The sequence below is a fragment of the Acomys russatus genome, chromosome X, assembly GCF_903995435.1.
Source record: "Acomys russatus chromosome X, mAcoRus1.1, whole genome shotgun sequence".
Lineage (NCBI taxonomy): Eukaryota > Metazoa > Chordata > Mammalia > Rodentia > Muridae > Acomys > Acomys russatus.
In genome coordinates this window covers 98,154,659-98,181,588 of record NC_067169.1, presented here as the reverse complement: position 1 = coordinate 98,181,588, position 26,930 = coordinate 98,154,659, and the positions used below count along the sequence as shown (strand labels likewise).

The 26,930-nt window shown below is 35.0% G+C and overlaps 1 protein-coding gene across 3 annotated transcripts in view; it reads left to right on the top strand.

Moving 5' to 3' along the window:
* The window catches only part of Tenm1 (teneurin transmembrane protein 1), an 873,613-nt gene that overhangs the window by 418,677 nt on the left and 428,006 nt on the right, over positions 1-26,930 (top strand). The gene's annotated exons all lie outside the window — the stretch shown is intronic.

Sequence of the window (26,930 nt, the reverse complement as noted above, 5' to 3'; positions counted from 1 at the left end):
AGAGAGTCATTGACTGCTGCCAGATGACCTATTTTAAGGTTTCTTTTTTCCCCTGAGTATACTCAAATGACTTCAGAAAGGGTACAATTTTAATAATGCAATAGATGCCCATCTATTTGAAGTTTGATGGTAGCATGTTCACTTCTTAGTTCTCGGCATACCAACTTTGAGTTTCATTGTTTTAAAACAGGAGTAGTGCCTACATGAAAGCCCTCTCAAAGTTTAAGATACTCATAATAATGCTTTGTTTTATCAAATTCCAACAATTTTCTTCATCATCCTTTAATAGTAGGGTGAACAGCACAGGAAGTTCCTTATGTGATACATTTTGTTGCTTCAAGGTTTGTTAAAAGCTCAGCCTTCTGTTTCCTAGTATATGAAACATAATTATGCAAAAGAAGCCACTTGCAAATTTCAAGTCATTGATTACCATTTCTCACCCCACAGACATGATTGGATATTCAGTGGAATCTGTGAGCTAGTGATACAATGAGATCCTGGAACTCAACTAGCCAGTCCAAAAGCTTTCCATGAAGCTAACATCCTTGTGGGAGAGAAGATGCCTAGGGAATTTTTCCAGCCTCAGACCTTAAGAAGAAATTTGGATAAGGAAGTTAGGAATGCTGCTGTGGGTTACGTAACTAATGAAACACTCTTCAGAGATACAGTGCTCATGAAACAGAGTGAAGCTGTGAGAATGTTTTGTAGGAACCAGGAAAGATTGCAAGGGCCATGCAGATCCACAAGTGTCTTTTGCCAATACAAAACATAACCTTGAACTTGCTATTCAGTTAGTTAGCTCCAAATACTCAAAATCAAACACCTGAAAACTTGGAATGTAAGGGTCATCTGATATAACACATTGCTCTTCATTCTCCTCTGAGAAAGTTTGCGGAGTTCTATGCACATTCTTTTTAAAAAGTAAGTGTGTCAGAAGTGAGCAATGATGGATAAGGTTACCAGCATGTTCATGAAATTATTGGATGTTTCTTCATTATATAAATGTCTGAAACCTTCTTCTATATAGAAACAAACTACATAAACAGTCTCTAGCATCCTGTAAATATAGCTTTTTGTCTACAAAAGTGTTGGATGACAGCTTTTCATAGCCCAAGACTCCCAATTATTTCTTGGGTTTCCACATATCTTACTTGTCCCAAGCCAATCTTTCATAGTTTTCTGCTTTAAAATTGTGCTGGTAGCAAATAAGATTGAAGTTGCCTCATCACTTACATTTTCATGGTTAACAATAATCTCCTTGTATAGACTCCTTCCCCATCAGGTTCCCCAAAGCTATTCCCCAAATTCTCTTACTGCCTTTCAGCCGTCATTACATCTCAGAACTGTGCTCCATGAAGTAGTGGGGAAACTGTCCCTCTGCCTAGTTCTGTATCATATTTTTGTAAGCTGATCACTTTTACCCAATATTCATGAACATAGTTCCTTCAACTCTTATTGAGAGAATTCATAAAGGTAGAGTTGGAGCCAGGTAAAGATTTGGTGTCCGATAAGGCCAACCTCAGTTCTCTAGAAGTTTTATATATTACCACTATTATTTCTTTAAACTGTATATAAAAATCTTGCCTCCGGGCATGGCGAAGCATGCCTGTAATCCCAGCATTCTGGAGGCAGAGGCAGGTGGATTACTGTGAGTTCAAGGCCAGCCTGGTCTGCAAAGCGACTCCAGGACAGCCAAGGCTACACAGAAACCCTGTCTCAAAAAAAACAAAAAAAAAATCTTGCCATCATACTCCATATCTAATTGACTAAACCATGATCACCTATCTGCATAGATATCCTAAGCATCAGATACTTCTGTAATAAGTGTGCTAGTGAAAAATATCCCATCAACAGATTTTATGTGAAATTTGAAGGCACACAAAATGGTGGCTACTCTATAGGTCAGTTACAATATTGTGTGATTGGCAGTATGATGGAACTAGAATTTGTGATAAATTTTCCCACAGGTTGTAACATAATTCAGTATCATTTAAGCATGAGCACAAGCAGTCTGAATTTTGGATTTACAGAGCAAGAACGCTTTCAGGAAACAGGAAAGTGATCTTCACATTTTGTTCTTCTTTTGAAATCTCTTACATAACAGCTTTTGTTGACTGATTCCTTTTAAAGTCTTGCATATTATGCATAAGAGCCTAGGAATATGGTGGCTTTTAAAATGTAATAACTAGAGGACACTGAGTATGTCTCATACATATCTTTCCATCATCCAGCAGGCATGTACTCTCAGTGAATATTAAGCAATAAGTTCTGACCCTCTTAGCCATACAAGATGATTCCTTGTTTTCTGTTGACATAACCTGTGAATAAACAATACTTCCTTCATTTTCCATGGCTGTCAGGCTAGCATCTTTCATCAGCACTAAATTTACTTTAAGTAGTTGAATACCTAACAGTTTTAATAGAAAACCTCTCAGCACCTCTATCTATTCATTGAAAAGAAAACATCTTTTTGTCAGATATATCTTGCAGAAACCATTTTCCAAATAAAAATTTTAAAGCATGGTATCATATTTAGAGGGAAAGAAAGAAGCTCCTGAATAATAATGTCAGGTTCATGTTTTGCTTAATGTTGCAAAGGTGATTATTTTTACCATAATCTTCTCCTGGCTGTTAGCCCAAGGTGGAAAGCTACATAGCTGGTTTGTTAAATAAATGACAGTAGAGAGTTTCTTAAAGTCATTTTTCCCCCAGACAATCTGTACATATGTGTATGGAAACGGTGTGGGTATAATCCTCAGGACAGAAATTTCCTGTCTACTACTTTCATAATAATTCATGAAAAAAACTTGACTTCTATTACTTGTTGTTAATTCAAGGCTAGAAATGTTCTTTAATCCTCAATATTGTTTTCAGACAACATAAAAATATCATGGTATGTTTGAAACCACCAAACAACTTACACTCATGATGTATTTCCTCGCTTCTTAGTTTGTAGGGTTGTTTTTCTTATTCAACCAAAAGTCATTTTGTCTTAATAAAGAGAGATGTGAGTATATACAGAATGAGTTCCTCCTTTACCCTTGGTCCCGGTAATAATCATCCTGCACTGTTTTTGTCTATTCAAAAACATACAGTTCTAAAAATAACAGCTTCTTTGAAAAGGGTCTAATTGTCATTAGCTGCTTTGCATTCATGCTGAAGCCCTCCTGACAAGGTGAAGGTTGGCAGAAAAACAAACAAAAGTAAGTGATAAATATCAGAAGTAAGTTGTAGTAAAAACATGCTGTTCAGTTAATGTTGATAAAAAGGCAGGTGCATTGTACATCAACGTTGTTTTCCTTAGAGAGTTCTTGAGTCATAAACTGAAAATCAACACTGAGAATTAAATTTATGTCTGTTTAGTTGTAGGTAAAATCATATACTATTCATGGTAGTAAGAGTAGAGTGTATCTCCAGCACAGCATTGTTTAACAGATTGACAAAATATGTTTCAAAAGGAAAATATTCCATATATCATTTCATTACTATACACACTTAGCTATTAACATCAGAGCCTAATAATGACTGACATATTATAGAAAATAAGCCTAGTGAGATAACTGAAGACTTAAAACTTCATTGGAAAATATACATAAATGGTTGCTAATTAAAACCTATTTTAAATGTGATTTTTATTATCACTTTCAAGGTCTGTTGCATTCTTTTCTGATCACTCTTAAAGTAACTATGACTCTTCCTGTTTTATCCTAGGATTTAATTTACTATTTTCTTCATCTCATCTGCCTATTCCACTACTGGGTCTCTTCATAGTTTAAAAGTATCTTTCTGCTAAAGTATGTGGATTTAAAAGATTAGTCTGCAATGTGATTAATAGTTTACTTCTTTTGATCATTGTTTAGCATTACCTTAAATAATTGATTTTTTCTTGGAATGGGAAAACCTGTGAAGAATAAACTAGGATAAAAGATATTTGAAGTTACCTGTTGATTTTTTTTAATGTGATAAGGCCATAAACTTCAAAGTTAGCTTTATAAATCTGCTCTTCTTGTAATACGAGTATGCCTTGCTTCTCTAGTTGACAGTCCTTTCAGGACCAACAGATATTTTTATTGACTTTGGTGTAAATCCTATATTCAGGCATAGATAGATAGATAGATAGATAGATAGATAGATAGATAGATAGATAGATGATAGATAGATCTAAGTCAACTATCTGTTTTAATTGAGGCCCCTGAGCCAATTTTTCATAAAGGATCTCCTCAGATTGACATATCTTCCAAATAAAAGAATTTTCAGGTTCAGTGTAAGAAGCCCCTTTTTGCGGGGAAGTTTTCACAATTCTATAAAGTGAATACCCTCAAACTTCTCTTCTGAAAATCAAAAATAACCCCGATGAGTTTGACAAAAATGAATACATATACCTCTCAGTTTAACATATTCACCTCTCATGGTTTCCTTTATTCTTGTAAGGATACACAATTCAAAGAGAATATAAAGATTTGTTTTTGCGGCATCTGAATCTATTCATTTTTTTCTAAATTAAAACTGTCTCTATATGCACTCTTGGTATACTCAGATAATCAAGTTTACTCCTTCTCAAATCTCTGAGGGAGTTGAAGACCAGGTACCTTAGTTTTACAATGAAGATTAATTGTTTAGGGGTTAAGACGTTTTTATGTCTGGATAGATGTTTTAAGTTGATAATGACAAAATGTGATGCAGATTGGTTTACATTCAGAATTTTAGACGCACCAAGATAGGAAAGATGTTTTGTTAAGGCTGCTGAATACAAATAGCCCAAACACTAAGAATGTAACATTTATATAATTCCTGATTGTGTCACGGTTCTTCTTGCCATAGGTAATCTATTGTATATATATGTAATAATATAAATGTATATGTACAAAAATAAAATAAAAATGTTTATGTAAAAAAAAGAAAAAAAGATTTGTTTTTGCTTTGTTCTCAATATCAGTAATGTAAGAGATGACCAAAGGGTATGGCAGTAATCAAAATGTGACGTTTACAAATATAGATTTGATCAATAAAACGTATATTATAAATACAATTAAAGGGTGAGGCTTTTCCTTATATTACAGAAAGTAGATAATTATTTTGGAAAAGTAAAAAAGCATAAATTGGTAATTTTTGAAAACACAGAGGCATATAAAAATTCAAGGAATCAAAGTATTATTCAACAAAAAGCTAGTAACAGTTTTTATCACTTGCTTTTTATGTTTAGCATGATTTAGATCATATTATTTATGTCCTATTACATCTTGCTGTTTGCTTAACACAGACACATTTAAGTTATAAAAACAGTAAATAATTTTGTGACATTCCTTTTAATGATTCTATTATGGTCTTTAATTTACATAAATGTCTCCCTACTGATGGATTTGTAAGGTATCTTCAATTTTCAGCACTCCACATAATTCTAAATTAATTAGTCTGTTGTATGAATATTTGCCTGTTTCATGTGTTCCCAGTAGAGTTTGAAGAAATAAAATAACAGGTCAAACAGATGAATTTTCTTAAGTATCTGGTGTATGGTTTCAAATTAATTTCCAGAAAAATAATTATGGTATATTAAGGGCTATATTCTGTGCTTTTCACTCTTACAATATAAGCAAACCTCCCTCAACCCTTTACAGTGAGAATTACTAAATACTGATGATTTTATATAATTTTATAAATGTATATTTATTTATTTATTTTATATAAGTAACATTTTATATAATTTAAAGCAAAGAATATCTAAGTGAAATTCAGATGGCTTAAAAGGAAAAATCCTTCCTTAATTAATGCTTGATCTGCTATACTTTTATTTTTATGGATTTTAAAGTTCATACTCATAGAGTAAAAGAAGTGTAGTGGTATTTAAAATTTTTGGCTTGGATCTTTCTGGTTTGCTACTTTCTGCTCACTTTTTTACTTATAAGTCCACAAAGAAAGTTCACTCAAATATGAGACAGAAGTTTGTCAGTTTTCACTAATAGGCTACTATTCAATCTACAATTATGCTTAAGATTCTAATATTTTCTTTACCTACCTGTGTCTTATTACTTCATTTTATCCTTTTTACATAATGGAAACTTATCTTTTCTAAAACGGGAAAAGAATAGTTGTCAGTTTCTTCAAATTTATATTTGGAAAGGCAAGAGTTGAAAAGGGAGAATAATTTATTTCTAGAAATCCCCAAGTTGGAAAAAGCACTACCTTTAAAAAGAATATGACTCTGACCTTAATTCGGAAAAAGGAAAATTTCACATTAGTGGTAGTACACAGGAAATGGCTTGTGATTTGATGTTTCCTGTATATGTAAATGTTAGGAACACCTTTGCCGTGGTTAAAGCATGGACTACAAGCTAAGCAGGCATGTATCAAGTTTTGGTACTGTCTTCAAATAACTGGAATATTAGACAATCTAACATTAAATTTGTTAGAAACATTATTCTCTTTCTCCTCTCTTCTCCCCTCTTCCAAAAACTTTTTGGCAAGAGCTTGACACAAACACAAATGTCTCAGGAAATATTTGATCAACTAATTAATAAATACATTTCTAAACTTTTCACAAGTATGCATAAATGAAGATTTATTAATTTGTGTGTTTTATGAACATAGGTGCTATATCTCCACAACATAAGAGGGTATCAGATCCAATTATACACAGTTGTAACTCTGGACCTATAGAAGAGCAGCCAATGCTCAAAACCTCTGACCCATCTGCCTCACCCCATGTAGGCATAAAATAACTAAGTGCAAATGTATGAAGAGAAATATAGAAAAGAAGACAATAATGTCTATTTGACTCAATAAATCATGGAATAGCCACATACTACAACTCAATTCAGCATTAGAAGATGGATAAATTACATTTCTATTTTAAGTGAGAAATACATTACAGTAAAACAGCATCTATGTGATGATAATTTCTTTTGAAATGTATTTTAAACCAATTAGGAAAATTACCACTATATACTGTTCATATACAGTTAACTCTAGTGTTGAATTCTTAAATTTACTATAAGAATTTATCTGTATAAAAATACTACTTTGAGATTTTTCTATCCGTTCCATATAGACAGGCAAGATCAATGTGTCTCTCAACTATCACTGGAGAAGCTTCTATTTTTAGTAGATAGTGACCAACATGGAGATCTACAACTTGCCATAGTGAAGAGAATAAAAGTCAGAATGTTCAGCTTTAAAGAGGATGTGTATACACACACACACACACATATATATAATATATATATATGTATGTATGTATGTATTTCAGTACCATCTACCAAGGCTCAGGGATCATTGTGGAAGAAGAGGTAAAAAGAATAAGAGAACCAGAGGCAGTCTATGATTACAAGGAAACATGTGGGCATAGTGGCAGCATGGCAACCACACATATGAACCTACAATAGCAACACAATGCACAACACCTGTGCAAACCCAAATCAGACCAAATGACAGCATGTAGAGGGGAGCTGTGCACAGAACCTCACCTCTTGTTGTGGGAGCTAATGGCAACTGATTGTTTCTGGGAAAGTGAGAGAGAGCTTTCTCTAAGAGTGTAAGCCCTGGGAAGTTGACCTCACTCCAATGGAAGCCCACACATCCCAGAATACTTGGGCAGCACAAATTGTCCTTGAAGAATGTTACAAAACAAGTAGAAAACTGGGTGAGTAGGCTATAGAGGATAGATCTTAGAACAATTTGAGGAGAGATGGTAAATATTATCAAAGCACTATATGCAACTTAAAACTCTCAAAGTACATTTTTTAATATGAATTTCCATGTAAACTCTGCTGTTAAATACTGATTATCAACTTGACAGAACCTAGAATCAACTAGGAGACATCCTCTGGGCATATCTATTAAGGTTGTATATCAGATTAACAGAGGTGGGAAACCCACCTTAAATGTAGGATGCATCATTTCATGGTTCAGGATCCTTAACTGAATAAAAAGTTAAAGTGAATTGAGCACCAGCTTTCATCATTCTCTACTGCCTAGTTATACAATGTGAAAAGCTGCTGTGACTTTCACGGTCTTGATGTCTTATATAATTGAAATATAAAACAAAGTAACTCATTCCTTAAATTGTTTTTGTAGGGCATTTTGACACAGCAATGAGGAAATTAACTACCATAGGAACTTTTACAAATTTACACATATTACTTTTATAAATTTAAAATATTCCAGAGAATAGAGAAAAAATACTGTGTAGGAATAATATATTTGGATGCATCTCTTTGTGGCTACAGATAAAACACCACTTCCAAGTGTCTGATTTTTTTCTATTAACTTTCTTCCTTGATTCACACAAGTAATTAAGCTGAATTAATGGATGATGATATACAGAAGAAAAATATTTCATAGTTCGCTGTGCCCCAACCTCTCTATCTTTCATTGATTTTTATTGACATGAAAATTATCTCAGCCAAAGGTCCTATGTGCAAATTTGTAAGGAGATTTGTTTTTAAATAGTATCTTAGAGGTCACCATTACTTAAAGCAATTATTTTTTATGCTGATTGCCCATCTATGTAATTTCTTTGAAAATTTCTGGCACATTTCCAGTTTCACCAAGTACTAGTGCTCTTTATTATGAAATACAGCATTATAGATCTATACCATTGTAGAATTGTGGTGAGATGTAAAGTAAAAGCAATATCTTAATATAACAGTGTAAGGTATTGCACTCAAATGGTGCTTAGCTCATTAGTATTTGATTCTATTAAACCTTTATAATAGGAAAAAAGCTATTGACAATGAGTACTTTCTCACAGTCAAGTTATGAATGTAAATTCTTTAGGTTAACTACCATCAATTACTTTCCTGTATCTTCATTTGTGCCATGGAATTTTAGAAACAGAAGGCAGCATAAAGTGTATGACAGCAGTTGGTAGGTAATAGCTATCGTTGAGTTCAATTTGTTACATCAATCTTGAGACTTAGACTCTTTTAGGTCTCTCTTGCCCAAGACAAATGTGTACTTGCTCCAGGCACATATGGTTACAGCAGCGTATTAGACAAACAGCATGCAGCTCAAATGTTCCAGTCCTTCATTCGGTCAAAAAACATTTCAGGAGAGAGAGCCTACTTCAGAACTGTAGAAGGTACACAGGAGAATAAGATATGAACTCACACTCATGAAGCTTGTGCTGCTCGAAGAGCTAAGACAGATATGACTCTGAAAAATAAGACTTCCCATGAGGGAGAAGCAAGCAAGGTATAATCTGATAGAAATTCCGAGGCATATCAGAAAGAGTTATGTGAGAAAGTTATGTGCCGGTTATAAACTAAAATACAAACAGTGCTTTGGCACAAATGAATAGTTGCCATGAGCACGTGTTATGAAAAGATCTTTAAGTAGTCTGAAGTACATAAGATTGGCTCCATTTATTATGTTATAATAAAGCTTACTCATGGTGACAACCTGACCCAAAATAGAATTAGCAAACTATCATGTAAAAGTCTATAGAAGATCTAAAGAGAAAAAAATCCATTGCATACACTTTATGGCTATATAGGGACATGGATTCATCTCTTTCCCTCTTTCATATTATTTCATCAGCACTTACATGATGAGCAGATGATGTCATGCATGAGCCAGGATTCAGGAATGTGAATTCAGCAAGAGCAACCATATTACTGGATTGTAACTCTGTAAGCATGGAATAATAGAGGAATACACTTTGTTGGGTAGTTAATACTCTTTCCTCCATTTTATATTATTATCATCACACATAATGTGATCACCATGACATAAGTACATCTTGGTAATCTGAGATGGAAATTCACCATTCTAAGCAGTGAAGCTTAGAATTAGTAATTAGTGAATTACTAGTGATTTCAACCCAACACGTTCTTTGTTCTTTGTTTGGGTTTTTGATACAGTCTTGCATAGCCCAGGCTGTTTCTAACTCACAAGGTAGTTGTAAATCACACTGAATTCTTGATTCTTCAGCCTCCACCTTCTAAGCCTGAGATTATAAGTATGTGCTACTGTGCCCAGCTGAAGACAATACTGTTACTCTTCTCTAAAATAGAAAACCATTGCCAGACCCATCACAGTACATATTGAAATGAACATCCTTAACTAAGTACAGCTCAAATATTTGTCCTTTGCTATGTCAGACTGAAGAGATGGATTATAAAAGAGTGAGGAAATGCTCCTGAACTTCATTCTCTTTGATAAATACCCTTGACTCTAGAGTGGCAATAGAAGCATAGTTGGACTATTTTCATTTCATGTTTAAAAGGCCTATGGGCAAAGAGGACTATGAAAAATGTATATTTCAAAATACTTAGTTTTAAAATTGGTCATAAGTTTCCTAGACAATCTGAAGTGTATGTTTTGACAGAGGGTCTTTCTATATAGTTCATGCTGAACTCCAACTTACTGTACACTGCTTCTGGAATTACAGAGATGTGAACCAGCCTCTAGCTAGTGGATGATATCAGTGTGAAAGATTTATGTCAACTGGAAACTTTCAGTGTTGTGCAGAAATGTGTATTTTTAACAAAGTTTTCATTTTATATTGTGTTGAAATAATGATCTACTTTTGACTCAGGCGTAGGAGGACAAGGCCCTTCTCCTGTGAATACATAATTCCATTGCTAATTCAGAACTGGAGTTAGTGATATTCAGACACTGACACATGAGATATAAGGGGAATGTTTAGTAAGTTATTAGAATGTTGAAATGGGTTGATAATTTTGATATTTTATGGCTTGATTAGTTTGAAAATTAAAAATAAATTTATAAAATTCCATAAGAAAATTGACTGTTGTGCTCCAGATATTTTTCTAGATGATAGGAAGATCATGTAATTTAATTCAGCCTATAGTGAATAGTGACCTTTCCTTTATTTAATAGACTCAAAAAGGAGGTGTAACAACGACACAGCAATTCACTGCAAGATGTAGCTTTCAGTCCACCTACCAAGAGAATATAAGATCCTGAATACGTTTCTCCTATCTACCTTTAATTTTCACCCATAGCATAAGGAAGTTGAATTAAATTATTTCTAGTTCCTAACAGATCATGTGATTATCAAATCATATAACTACATGCACAGCACAAGATCTTTCTCTTGTGAGAATGTTGCATACAGAGCAGGCAGTATAGTATTATGTAGAAACAAGTGTGAGAAACTCATATTTCCAGTGATGCCATATTTAGTGGACAAACATTATCTACAGTCTTTAAGTGATGGCTTTCACTGACAAAAACTGTTTTGACACCATAACATATGATTATGAATAGGAAAATAGTGGGATTGGTCTCCCCCCCCCCTCTCTCTCTCCTCTCTCTCTCTCCTCTAGAAGAAGGAAATTTGTTCACAGCTGTGTCTCTACTCAAAAAAGAAATTAGGGAGAACACAAATGAGGCAAATATGAAAGTCTGCTGTGTGCATGTAAAGGAACCATGCTTTTACTTTGAGAGTGATTAAGAACAATTACCAGAATCCATATAAGGAAATAAATGGCTTACTTAAGGAGAGGCCTGGTGGCACTCAGAGGAAAGATAGCAGGCTACCAAGAAGAGACTTGATACCCTATGAGCATATACAGGGGGAGGAGGTCCCCCTCAGTCACAGACACAGGGGAGGGGAGTAAGGGGAAAATGGGAGGGAAGGAGGAATGGGAGTATACAAGGGATGGGATAACAATTGAGATGTAATATGAATAAATTAATAAAATATATTCTTTACAAAAGTCAACAGGAAAATAAATTGCTTTACTGGACCAGGAAAAATGAGGTAAAGTTGATAGGCTACATGTCAGAGGGGTGAAATTAGGGTAGAACATAAGACAAGAACATATTAAACCAATATATGAAAAGATGGTGGTGGGTCTGGAAGGCTTTAAAGCCATAAGACCAAAAATTATTTAGATAAAGGAAGAAACTTGAGACATGGGAATTTGTGGAGATAGTGACTAAGACACTACTAAGCCTAGCAATTATTAAATAAAAAATATATTTCTTTTATATTTATATATGCTAGAAATATTTTCACCAGGTCCTCATGCCTTATGTGCTCTTGCCCATTGCCTACTTTATAGACTGTATGTGTCATGATTTATTTGTGCTCCTCTACTCTAAATATCCTAGGTACCAAATCTTTGAGACTGTATGATATCATACCAGCTATAGAATCTGACCTATAATTTGTCATTATCATGTCAAGTATCTAATTATTAAATCTTTCCAAAATTTACTAATACACAGTGGATATAATCAGTTGGACATTTTAAAGGTAAATAGAAATATAATTTAGTAATTTTCACTACCATCTTCTTTGATATTTTGGTTTGTATTTGAAAATACTTTCTTTGTTGGGAGGGGTTCTATACATATCTGGTGCCTTCCAGCACTCAGGAGGTAAAGGCAGGTTGATATCTGAGTTCAAGGCCAGTCTGGTTTACAGAGTGAGTTCCAAGACAGCTGAGGCTACACAGAGAAACTTTGTCTCAAAAAACAAAAAACAAGAAACAAAAAACAAAAACAAACAAAAAAAAAAAACAAAACAAAAAGAACAAATTTTTTTTCAGATACTATGTTCTGATTATATTTTTTTATCCCCCAACTCCTCCCAGACCCTCCTACCTCCCCTTCCATCTGAAACATACCATTTCAATCTCTCCTTATAAAACAAACAAGCACTTAAAGAATAATAATAAAATAACATAAGATAAAACAAAAACAAACAAGTCAGAATCAGACAACCAACAAACAGGATAAAAAGAGCCAAAGAAATAGCAGGAGAAAACCAAATAGGAACAGAGACACACACACTCATACACGGGAGTTCTACAAAACCACAAAACTAAAAGCCACAACATATGTGCAAAGGACCTGTAAGGTCAAAAATAGATAGATAGGAAGAGAAAGAAAAAAAGAGAGAGGGAAGAAGAAAAGATTCATTGAAACCCCTCAAAAACATTAGACAAAGAACCCACAATGCTGCCACTAAGTTTGTCCTGTGTTGGCCATCTACGTCTGGACATGTGGCCTGACTTTAAGTGTGATTTATAATCCAGGTGTGATGGCACATGCCTGTAATCCCAGCACTCAGAGAGGCAGAGGCAGTCGGATCTCTGTGAGTTTGAGGACAACCTGGTCTACAAAGTGAGTCCAGGACAGCCAAGGCTACACAGAGAAACCCTGTCTTGAAAACAAAAGAAAAAAGAGTGGTTTGTAGTCCCAGTAAGTCTCTGTTGGGGAAAATCTGTCATTTGTGAGTGGTTATCAGTTGGATATAGCTTCTGGGTTAGGAATGGGGGCTTATGTTTACTTCTTCTCTTAGAACATGGACCCCATCTGCCTTAAACCTGTGCAGGTCCTGTGCTTTGGGGCACAGTCTCCGCTCACATGTACATTAGTCCTGCTCTGCATGGATGACCTTGTTTCCTTGGTGTCCTCCATCTGCTTTGGCTCCTACAATCTTTCAGCCTCCTCTTCAACAGGGTTCCCTGAGATCCAAAAGGAAATATTTGACAAAGACAACTCAGTTAGGATGGAGTGTTACAAGGTCTCTCACTCTCTGCACATTGTCTATGTTTTTCCCATATACCACAAAAGGAAGACTCTCCGATGATGGCTGAACAAGGCATTGATATATGAGTATGGCAGAACGTTGAGTCATCTTATTCCTTTATTTCTTTAGCAGAATAATAATATTTGGTTTTCCCTTAGGTTCCCTGGCCTGTATATTCTCAGATTCCTGGCTACCTTAAACGTGTTGTGGGTGGATTCATTCTCATGAAGTAAACTTTACATCTAGTCAGTTGGTTACTCTCACAAACTTTGTGCATCTATTGTACTAGTATGTTTTCCATGCAAGTTACAATTGTAGGTTGAACGGTTTGTAGCTGGGTTGATGTTTACCTTTCTCCTTGATAGAATGAGAAGTACCTTCCAGTACCATGAACACTAGTCCTTAGGAGTGAAGGCTGTAAGTAGCCACCAGCTTACCTTCTCCACCATCAGTTAGTCGTGTAAATGTTGTCTTCAGCAATAAGGCCTAACCATCATTTTGGGAAGAACAATTCATAGCCTTGGGACTACTCTAGGTTGTTTAGGGATTCCCACAGAGCCTTTTCGGCCAAAAAATTCATAATCCATTGCCTAAGAGAGATATATAGTTCTCTCTCCCCCATTATTTGTCAATTTCCACTTGAATTGCCTTCTTACTTGTATATGTTTTAGGAAGCTTCTACTGTAGTAAGCTTCCATACCACCCCACAAATGGCCCTTAGTACTATCTGTCCCTCCCCATATTCCCTCCTTCACTCTTCTTTCATCTTCTTCTCCATTTGATACTCCCATTACAGTCCCTCTGCTAATCTATCAATAACTATCTACTCTATATCCCCTTACTTGGGGAGTTCTATCCCTCCTCCCCAATCCATTACTCTATACCTAACCTCTGTAGTAATATGTGTTATAGCTTGCTTATTGAAGTCTTAAAATCTAACATCCACATTTAAGAGGATATATACTTAATTTGTCTTTCTAGTTTGGGTTACCTCATTCACTATTTCTAGCTCCATCCACTCACCTGTGTATTGTATTATTTTATCTTTTTAATGGCTCAGTAATATTCCATTGTGTAAATGCACCACATTTTCTCTATCCATTCATCTGGTGATAGACATCTGAGATGTTTCCAATCTGGCTATGATGAATGGAGCAGTTTTACCTGGATCTTGAAGTAGATCAATTCCCATCGTACTGAGGAACTGCCGCACTGATTTCCATAGTGGTTGTGCAAGTTTGCACTCCCATCAGCAATGGATGAGGATCCTCTCTAGCATGAGATGTCACTTGCGTTATTGGTCTCAGCCATTCTGACAAGTGTAAGATGGAATCTCAGTGTAGTTTAGATTTGCATTTCCATGATCATTAGGGATGTTGAACATTTTAAAGTGGTTATTCTTATTTGACAATACTGTTTAAATCTGTACCCCCTTTTAAAAATGGGTTACTTGGTTTTTATGTCTAGGTTTTTTATCTCTTTATATATTTTAGATATTAGCTCTCTATTGGATGTGTAGTTGTTAAAAACAAAACAAAACAAAAAAACTTTTCCTACTCTATAGCCTGCTGTTTTGTTCTAATGATGGTATCCATTGCTACATGAGATGCTAGCCTTTCTTGATTTTGCTGTTGGTAACAAGCAACACACAGTCTAGTTAATACAAAGTCAAACAATATAAAATTTTGGGTTGAATTCTTTGCTATCTTCTGGATTCTGTGAAATCTATATTTTCTTTCAAGAATGATATCATCATTGCCTAATATGTCTGAAACTGTCTTAGATTATGTACCCCTCAGACACCTTACTGTACTTTTCATGTATTTGCTGTTGGGAAATCTCCTTTTTATTTTTCAAATTATTTTATTTAATTTTAAATTAAATGTATTACTTAACAATATCTATACATGTATTCTAATCACAACTGCTCTGCTATACTCCCTACATAGTCCCCTACTATTTTAACGCCATTTTGTTTTTTGCCTTATCAAATTTAACCAGGAATTTCCATGTGCACATGGGCAGGAATTTCCATGTGCATATGGGTGTGAACCTACCTAGTGTAGCATCTGTCCTTTTGAATATTTATTCTTACACAACTCAGTGGTTTCTTTCATGGAGAGAGCTAGCTCATTTTATCCTACAGAATCCTTAGTTTCCTTTTAATAGCTATAGATAGCCTCTGGAGAAATATTGAGATATCAGAAATAGTTCTCGTTAAAACCTCAGTATTGGGTAATAAGAAAATACAAAATCAGATGAATTTTTTGTAAGTCTATCTTTTTTTCTTTTTTCTCTCTCTTTTTTTGAAACAGGATATTTCTATGTAGTCCTGGCTGTCCTAGAGTCACATTGTAGATCAGGCTGTCTTTGAACTCACAGAGATCCTCCTGCCTCTGTCTTCCTGAGTGCCATAAATCAATATCTTTGGAAAGGGGGAGGTCAAGACAGGGTTTGTCTGTGTAGCTTTGGCTGTCTTGGACTTGAATTGTAGACCAGGCTGGCTTTCAACTAACAGAGATCTGGGCCTCCCTGAGTGCTGGGACTATAGGCATGCACCACCACACCCAGCTCATAAATCTATCTCTTAAACATTTTCCACAATGAGATGTGGTAAGGTATTCTATCCCACCTATTCTCTAAGTTCATGAGAATCTCAGATAATTTCAGATGATTAAGGCATTCAGAGAAACAACATCTTGAAAGAAGTATAAGGTAAATTCTAATCTTATTACATCATAAATGCTCCTAATACTGAAAGAAGATATACATAGCAATGATAGCCATGAATGCACTTCTGAGATAGTAATAGATTGATAAATGATATTTGATGCTGATTAAAATAATAAAAATAATAACTGCAAGACTACATCATTTTTTATAAACCAAAAAGATAAATCTCAGACAAGAACTTTTCACCATTTACCTCTCTCTCTCTCTTCTCTCTTTCTCTCTCTCTCTCTCTCTCTCTCTCTCTCTCTCTCTCTCTCTCTCTCTCTCTCTCTCTCTCTCTCCTCCTCCTCCTCCTCCTCCTCCTCCTCAATCATGTATCTAGACCATAGTTGTATAAATCTGTGGGAAAAATATTACAGTACACATTGTGACGACACTGTAAAGGAAGCACTGTTATAGACTTTTTATATCTGTTAGAACATTTACTCATCTTAAATTTTAAAAATCTATGAGAAAGGCAGGCTAAATAAAGTAATGATTTTATTAATATAAAGAATAAGAAAATAGAGTTAGTTTATTCATTGGTTTTGTATAGCTAGGCAAGCACTCTACGAGTAAGCTATATCCTTGGCCTGATCTTAACCTTTTCAAAGTGCATTTTAAAAAATAAAATAAGAACACCACGGGCTTCCCTGACCAAAAAGAGAATCCATAGGACATTCTTTAGTTTTGTCATACATTAGATAAAAGTAACAAATAATTCCACAACTTTCTCCACATACTTTTTTCTTTGTTCTTTCTTCAGGTGCAGATGGAGTTATATTGTTGTAGTCTTAGGACATATAATTTTCCCCTTCCAGTTCTCCCAGTTTCTTGTAAATAGTCCATAGAGAAATAATAATGTCATTACAGAGGAGAAAGCACAGGTTTTAGGAAATGAAAGGACAGGAGACTCCTCTTTCCTTAAATTGCTGTGGGCTTTGGGCAAGTTCCTGAAAGTCTCAGAACTTGTGTTTACTTTTATAAAAGGAGACTAAAAACAGAGTAAGCTTTGTCTTACCAATTGAATAAAGTAGTGAATGTAAAGTTTCTCTCAAATAGGGCCCCAGCTGTGAGGAGTCTACAGTGTGCACCAGCTCAGTTACTTTTCTATTGCCATGAGAAAACACCATGGCCAAGGAAACTTATAGAAAAAAAGCTGGATGTGTGCTTGCAGTTTCAGAGGGTGAGCCTATGAACTTCATAGTTTCAGAGGGTGAGCCTATCAGCAAGTAGGCTGTCATAGCCCTGGAGAAGTAGATGAGAGCTTCCATTCTGAGACACAACCTTAATTCAGGGAGAAAGAGCAAATAAGGAATTGTATGGGCTTTTGAAACCTCAAATCCCACCCTACCTCCATTGATACACCTACGCCAACAAAGGAGATACATCCTAATCCTTCCCAAATAGTTCTACCAACTGAGAACCAAGCATATATACGTCTTTGGGCACCATTCTCATTAAAACCACCACATGTACTCTAAAAGTAACTGAAATATGTGACTTGCCTCTGAAATACAGGAAATGCAATACATAGGTAAGAGGACATTCTTTGAAACTTGGCGGATTTTATATAAGAGATATACAAACATAATTAGGAAGTATACTGTTCTTATTACAACCAATAAACATGGATCTAAAATAACCTAGTTGTTTTTAGTTTAAGACCAAATGAACCATTTCATACATTTTCTATCATTAAATGCCTTCATTCTACAATCATTGATAGCATCTAATTGTAAATATGGAACTAAGATATAACCCCTTGCCCTGTAAATTAAAAGCAAATATATATAAGTATATAATAGCATTATTTGTTACATATTTTCAGGCATCCTTACTGTTATTTTACCCTCATCCTTCCTTTTCCTTCTGTATTAACATACTGCTACCTCCCTAACTAAAGCACCGCCTTTTTTCATTTTCTCCTTCAAATCAATTGGTACCCTGCTATTCTCTTCTCTACTACTCCTTCTCTCTCCCATAAAGAAACTTTTACTTTCCTGGCTACTGTGCTTACTTCAGGTTATGTACTCACATTTGCAGATTTGGAGTTAGAGGCCTTAGATGAGAGAGAACATGTGATATTTGGATTTCTGAGTCCTGTTTACCCCACTCTTATACTCTTTTCTAGTTGCTTCTATTTACCTGAAAATTTCACAATTTCATTTTATTTACAGCTCAGTAGTATGCCATGAGGTACACAAATAATATTTTAACTATCTGTTACTTGAAAGACATTTAGGACACTTCTGTTTGCTGAATATTGTGAATAGACCTGCAATGAACATGGCTGATCAAGTATCTGTAGAGTAAAATATTACATCCTTTGTGTATAAACCAAAGAGATGTATAGTTGTTTCCCAGGATAATTTATTTTCCTATTTTGAGGGGTTTTCACACTGATTTTCAAAGTGGCTAGACCAGTTAGTAATGCCACTAACAATGAATGAGGGTTCCACTTTCTCCATGTCCTCTGCATAATTCTCTCTTGGTTGTTCTGTTGATTTTTGTCATTTTGACTGAGTAAAATAAAAGAAAACTGTACTCGTAGAATCTCACCAACATGACTGCGTAAACAAGACCTGAACATTGATGACACAAATAGATATTCTAGCATGGAAGGGGAAAATCCCACAGTGCCCGAACACAAAACAAAGAACTGCAGGCAACTAAGGAATGCTTTAAGAAGGGAAAATAGTCTTCTTTGGGAGAAGATTCCCACCATTGGTTACCAAAAACCACGTGTGCATTCCTTGAAATTATATTCATATATTAACAGACTATATAGACAGAACATGAAATATTTACATATATAGGAATAGATCAACAATTGTAGGAAATAAAGGGCCAGAATCAGAGGGATCAGGGAGTATTAATGGGTTGGGAGGAAGAAAGGGAAAGGAAGAATGGCATAACTATACCTTAATCACAAAATCTTTGTAAAACAAATTTGTACATGAAGATGATAGAAAGCATAAAATACTCCAGAGAAACCAAGTCTTTTGTACTTTATAAGCATTCATATACATCTAAATACAATTAATATTCATTCTTCTATATTCCAAAAGCAAGTGCTTTTAGAAATAGTCCATTGGTCTGTCTGTTGAACTATTGTATATTCAGAAAATAGTGTGAGCAAAAATTAAGACATATACATATATGTTATGCTTTTAAAGTGAACTATAACTGTATTTTCATAATAAATTATCTGTCTATGAAGATTTCATAGATAATTTCTTTTTACTTATCATTTGCATTTGTGTATGTGAATATGTTCATGTGTATGGGAGCAAAAAGTATGTGCACATGCTTGAGGAAGAGAGAGATAGATTCTAAGGTGACTCTCTCTGTAAATTTTGTAGACAAGGTTTCTCATTGCACCTCAAAACTCAGCATGCTGACTAGATTCTCTTTCCAGCAAGCCCTATCTATTATATTGTCTCTGCTGCATTAGTGCTGAGGTTACAAACTGACACCACCATGTTCAGCATTTTATTTATTCTACATGGATGTTGAGGATCAAACTGAGCTCTCTAGGCTTCAGCAGCATATCTTTCTTGACTGAGCCATCTCCTCAACCCTGTTGTATAATTCTTGCAGTTTGGGGGCAATTTAGTCAGAAATGGTATTTTGGTGCATTTATCAACATCTATTTGATAATCTCCTCTCTTTACAATATTACTGACACACTGACTTCCTGCACTTAATAACTGATTTTGTCATTATGACAGCTAATTCGTGATTGTGAATGCTCTTGAGTACAATCACAAATACATCTATTTCCTAATATTTGGTAAGAAACAAAAATATGCCTTTTTTGGGGAAACTTTAAACCTAATTATACTTCACCCACACTTTTATATGAGAAAATGCTTTTCTTCATTTTCAGATGAGCTTAACCTCAAAATAAACTAAGCTTTCACAATGCCTTAAATCAGTTTTATTTCCCTGAGTGCAGTGTTTATATAAAATTTTCTTTATGCACCTAAAGTACGTTTTTAATTAACAAAGATTCTTTTTATTGTTGAAAATTATACCTAAAATGCTGATGATATTTTAAAGAAAGATTCTATTTAGTTTCTACCCATAACTTTCCTGGTAACTATTTCAGCAGACAATAGTCTTTTAAAATTTAATATCTAGAATTTTGCAAAGTCCCAATTAGAGCATTATCTTTTGCAGTATAATGAAATCAGTGTTGGAATAAAAACCCCCAGCTTTCACAGAGCTATTTAGATTTTGGAAAGTTTCTTCAACATTTTTGTTCATGGTACCAAACAGAATATTTTCTTTATGAATTTTGAAGAACACTGCATTTCACAGTTTTGTTCCCTAATACATTTGCAGTCAAGTCTATAGGATATGATGTGATGGATGACACAGAGCAAATTCTGTCTTCTATGCATATTAGCTTCATGAAGTGTACAAATAAGCATTTCTAGAACCCTGAGCTGAGTCTGACAGACCCAGTGTATTGATGTAGTAGCCTGCCAGCCATCTACAACCATGCAAAGCTTCTTGAACTCCTCATTAGGAAATAATGAGGGAACAGTCATAAATACATTCAATTGATTATGCATTACTACTGATGCTTGCATTTACTTTCAGTACTTGTTAGGCCTACTTTAGACATTTAATTAATAGTTTGTGGCACTTGCTGATGGAAACATTGAGTATATACCATCAAGACAGAAATAATTTATTTCCTTGCTTGATTTAGTGAAAATGTTAAATCCTTTTAAAGCTTGTATACCACACTCTTGGCATTGGAAGGCACTTTCAGTTTCAGCTCATGCCCATAGGATTCAGTTAAATAAGGCAAGTCCAAAACTGGAATCATTCTTAATAATCAGTGCCAATCAGCCCTTTCTTCTCCTCTACCCTTAATCACAGCTCTTTATGTTATGTACCTGTGTCACTGGAATTTAAAAAGAAAAGGTATAATAGGAATTAAAATTAAGATGTTTAATATTGAAACTTTTTCATACAGATACAGAAGGACAGAGTAACTGAACATGGGAGATGGTAACTATTTGACTATAGCTATAGCAGAAAGCCACCACTGTTTCTAGGATGAAGGAGAAGGGCTGAATCCACTGATATGGTAACCTAAGAATGAGGGAGGTACCAAGAGAGAATTATTGTGAAGGGTGAATCTAAAAACAAATAAACTCCAAATGGGTGTGGTTTTAGTAGCAATTTAGAAGGAAAAGGAAGAAAGGGAGGGAGGGAGAGAGGAAGGCAGGAAGGGAGAGAGGGTGGGAGGGAGGGTGAGAGAGAGAAAGAAAGAGAAGAGAGAACAGGAACATAGGAGTCACAGGTTGTTGATAGAATATAGACCAAAGCTTAAGCACAGTGTAATATGAATAACTGAAATTAATCCATCTGAAGATGGCCAGTGTTTCATGTTGCATTTCTATTGGTATTCTGGTCTGAGCTTCCACCAGATTTACCCAGAAATCTCTAATTGTAGCATTCTAGAAATCCTCTAGTTTGTTTTTCCATACATTTCCAAATTCCTTCCACTAAGCATGTCTGAAAGTTTTAAAAATATATCACCAGGTAATCACAATGAAAAATAGCCCCATTTCGGCTCTACCAAGTTTTTTGAGTTAGATATTCCATCACTTTGAAAAATGTCTGTGAGGAGCAGTTTAATAAAAAAACATCTCTTAGCTCATGGTTTCTGAGGTCTCAGTACTACTGCTCTGGGCCTGCAACAAGTCTGAACATCATGGACCACATAATTTCCTTGAGCAAAGCAACTTGCTTATGGAAAACAGGGAACAAAAGACACAAAGGAAACGCTAATGGCTTTACCTTAGTAACCCCACCCCAGCAAGCCCTACCTTCTAACCGTTCTATCACCTCCCAATAATACCATCAATTTCTGAAGGCATCGATGGGCTGATTTGTCAATGAAATCAGAGTCTTCATGATCCTTTCATTTCTCTAAGGTCCCATTTCTGAAGAATGTTTGCATTAAGGACCAAACACTTAACACATAAGTTTTTCTAGGGAGAGTATTTTGTAAAAGAAATTTTAAATTCCTGCACAGAGGTGGCGCTTTGGGACCTTTACCCCTAGGCTGAAAATCTGCTACTGGCAGTTGATAGCTTCTAGAAAAGGAAGTCTGTTTTCTTCAGGTAGGAGTGTGACCATAGATAGAATTCACATGCCCCAGTGGATGACCCTGAACCCATGGACATATGGAAAGGGCTGATTAGACTCAGTGTGTTAAAAATAGATGCATAGGAAATGTTTTTTAAGGAATTTGGTTGGGGGGGGGGTGTTAGGTTACAGATTGGTGGAGCATACATGCACATGTGAAGAACAGAAGATAGCTTATGGGATTCAGTTCCCTTCCTCCATCATGCATCTGAGTGCCATAATTCAGGCCTCAGGCTTGGCAGCAAGGTCTATTACTGGCTGACCCACCATGCCTACCTCTAAGCATCAGAGTCATAAAGACCATTATGTTAAACAGCTGCTGAGTTACCAAGTGCTTAGATATACTATAATATGTTTACAATATCCCAGTGACACTGTATTAGTTAGCTTATGTTCACCATAACAAAATATGTGTTAGTGAATTTACAAATAAAACAGGTTTAACTGACAGTTTTAGAGACTCCATCCTCTGATTGAATGGCTTTGTTTCTTTTGGATCTAGGAAATAATATCACATCAAGACAGCAATTCCTGGCAAGGAAAACAGAAAGAGTCAGTTTCACAATATCTCCTTCATGAACACACCCAGTAAAAAAATTTACCACCTCTCAATAAATCATTCCAGGGACCAAGTTCCAACACATGCTTTGGGAGGTACATTTAAGATCCAAAGTCTTATAGCTTCTTGATGAATAAAACTATAGAAAGTTTAATTCATTTAGCATTTTAAAAAATAATAAGTTAATAATTTTATGTGTAGCCCATTATTCATATCAGTTGTTTAGAAGTAAATTTTATTTTAAAGTTATGCATTATAATTTTGATAAATATTGGCACATTTGACAAATAGTGTCAAATTAATTTCCACAAAAACTGGACTGATTATATTCCCCATTATAAAAACACTAGAGTTTTGTTTCCTTAAACATGCACACACACAATATATTTGTGAGCATGATGTTATGATGTTATTTAGTAGTTATAGACACTCTGCCTAGTGCTGGAGCTACATATCCATTAAAGAGCTGATCTTCTGACGATGTTGAGGAAGTTGTCATTTCCTAATAATGTACTATACAAAACTGACCCCATTTTTTGCTCACCTCTTTTTTAATTATTGGTCTCTGAAAAGCTAACATGTTCATTTTACTTGATTACTCATTTGGCTTAAATTTCTTCCCATTCTATTTCTTCTAAAAGATATCTTCTGGTTGGAAATATTACCAATCACTCATTTTAGTGTCTATTTGATGTTATTTGGCATGTCTTCTCAACATATTCATTACTGCAGTAATATCAGCACCTTACACTTCAACAAATGTCATCTCACTGCTCATATTAATCTTCTCCCCTTATCTTTCTTTTCTCCCTCCTTCAGGTTAACATGAGGCTGAGTGAGAAAAATTACATATTGGTCTCTAACTATGTGGCTCTGAATAATTTAAATGAGATAATGTAGGTATCATATTTCCTGGCAAATAGTAGGTACCACCATCTTTTCTCTCATCCTCCCTTCACATGGCTTTCTATAGATTTCCATGGCCATACACTCTCTCCTTTCCTCTGACCTGATCTCTTTTGATATCTCTCAATGACATTATTAGTATTTTTCTCCCTAACATAGTTATGTGAAAATGTGATCCTTTAGCATTCTTTGTGCATCTCAGCAACATACTTGCTCTTTAAAGTAGAGAAGACTACAAACAACATATGCGTAATTGTTGGTTTGTCTCTGTTTAAAAATAAAATCATAATATTCAACTTTCTTATATCAGCTGGAAAAATATAGTTCTATGAACAAATATTATTCAAGACCTGTTCTCTCTCTTCTTTTTTTTTTTTTTACCTTGTGTTAATAACAGCTATTGGGTCACAGATAATGATATGCCAAAATCTAGCAAGAATCATTTTGTGACTCAAAAATCTTTGTTATTGGATATCACTTTTCAATACCTCTTAATTGGTTTTGGGCTTGTAGGGGGAAATCCAATCAAAACTATAGTGATTCAAAATATCATAGGATAGAGGAAGCAGGAAATTATCATATTTAATTATAGATTTTGAATGACTCCAAAGGACACTCTGATTTTTCAAGGGATTAAGGCAGGAACTGGTCCCTTATTACAGGGGACTACTTGGGCTTCTATTTAACTCATTTCTGGCACATTCATTGACAGGAATAATTTAATGATTGTGAATAATCACCAAGTGTAGGAAATAAGGTCCTCTTTGAGTCATAAAGCTTTTAAACATGAATAATATTATGCATTTGTTTGAGAATGGTGAAACGTGTGAACCAATTTCACATTGTCCTACCAATTATGAATGTGTTATTTCTGGCAAGCAGGTCTCTTTAAAATTGCATATGCTTAGTTGCTTGCCAGGGAGGTGAGAGAAAAACATTGTCAGCCTCTTTATACCCAGCTGGGGCCAGGTGTTGATCATTAACATGTAAATAGTGCAATTACTGCCAATTAAGATTTTTTTAAAACATTAAAATTTATGGGAACACAGTAATATCATCTATAAAATTTAAAAAATGTCTATATCTTAGTGGTTTAAGTTCCTATAAGACATACAATGTAATGTGTAGTCTTAATTACACATGATTTCAAGTTGTTTTCCTTTGCAGAATGCCACGTTTATGGCTATAATGGAAAATAAATTAAGTTCATTGCCAAATTCCATTACAGTTATTATTACTTGTCAAGTTAGAGGATTTTTTTTCTTCCACAAATATTGATTGAACCTGCTGTATGTAAAGAACTATGTTCAGGTTAAGTTATGAATAAGGCAAATTTGGTCTCTAACCCCATGGAGCCTAGTCTGTCTGAATCTCACCAATAAAACAATCAACATAGAAAGAAGTATACAAACTGATCAACAATGTTATAGAAATTTTTATATGAACTAACTTAAGAAACAATTTGCTTTGGGAGCTCTTGGATGATCTCTATGAATAAACAACATTTCAGATGAAAACTAAAGGAGAACTGATAATATCCAGGTCAAAAAAAAATGGTCAAGAGACTATCAGGAAGCGATAACAATGTTTAGGCTGCTGCAAACAAGAAAAAGTAGAAGGTCATTATGAAACTGAAAGAGAGAAATACATAAAAACTAACACCAAGATTTCAGTCTGGCTTCCTAACTCCCAAGTCCTTGTGATCTCTACCTAAAGAACTCTAAAAGACACACAAAGTTCAGAGTTTGTTATAGTGGAAAGCAGGAGCACTCTCAAGGGATAAAAGTGAACAATGACTAAAGAGACTGCTGTATAAGGAACATACTCAAGGGGAGAGAATGGACAATAGTCTAAGAGACCATTGTGCAGACTTCCATTTTAAGTAGGCTTTATACTATTTTTAACATCTCTAGAACAGACAACTTTCCTGAGGGACATTTTGCTGTCCAGGTGATTGACAGGCCCTACTTGCATTGACTCAAGTAGAAAGGGGCAATGGTATATCCTTGTTCTTTGTCAGAAAGTCTCATGTTAGATAATGATCTTGTATGGTTCTGGGCTCCTGGACCCAGAGTAAGATAGTTATCAATTAATGACCTTTCAGGCAGTTCAGGATGGCACATCTCCTCCTAGGACCAGATATGTGACTTAGGTCCCATTCCTCTAACCTGGCTTTGATTTTACAAATAGTTCACTATGAAGGTGGAGTCCTGCCTTAAAATCTTCTGATCCAGCTAACATTGCACTAGCTATTTAACATGCCTACTTCAAGGTAGTGGTTGCTTTAGGGGACAACAACACAAAAAGAAATATTAACCCTGTTATCTGCTAATAATATAAATCCACTTTATTCGCAAGTGTAACTGGTCCATAAACATTTACCTCTTTTTTTTTTTTTTTTTCGAGACAGCATTGCTCTATGTAGTCTTGGCTTTCCTAGACTCACATTGTAAACCAGGATGGCCTTGAACTCACAGAGATGCACCTGCCTCTGCCTCCCAGAGTGATGGGATTACAGGCATTCGCCTTCATGCCTTGTATCTTGGGGGATACAATATTTGTAAAGTAATAGAACCATTTAGACTCATAATTTTATATCTCACTTTATTGTGCATTCAGATTCTTTTATTTAAAACAACTAAATAATCTTATATTGCACCAAAAACTAGCTAGCTCTGTTGTGATATTTTATAAGCAGGTTTACAGGGTAAAGTAACTCACAGCACTGTCTCTTAAATCACAGCAGAGAAACTCCAGGGATTTACATAGGAATGTCTGGAATTTCAGTCCTTTAAGCTTTCTATATATCAAGGTGACTTTGCATCTCAATTAACAACTTTCTAGAACTAGGCAGTAAATGAAAAGTCATGGGCTAAAGGAACCCAGAAGTGGTCATCATGGACAGATCCAAGGAGCCATCTTAATATGGGAAAGCACTAGAAGAATACCAGTCCTGTCTATCTATGGAGTTGATGAGAAGAATCCAGATCTACCTAACCAGTTCAGTCGCATTCACCTTAATATCAGTTCAAAAAGTGTTTAATTTAGTAACATATGTATCATGAGTGACAAAAT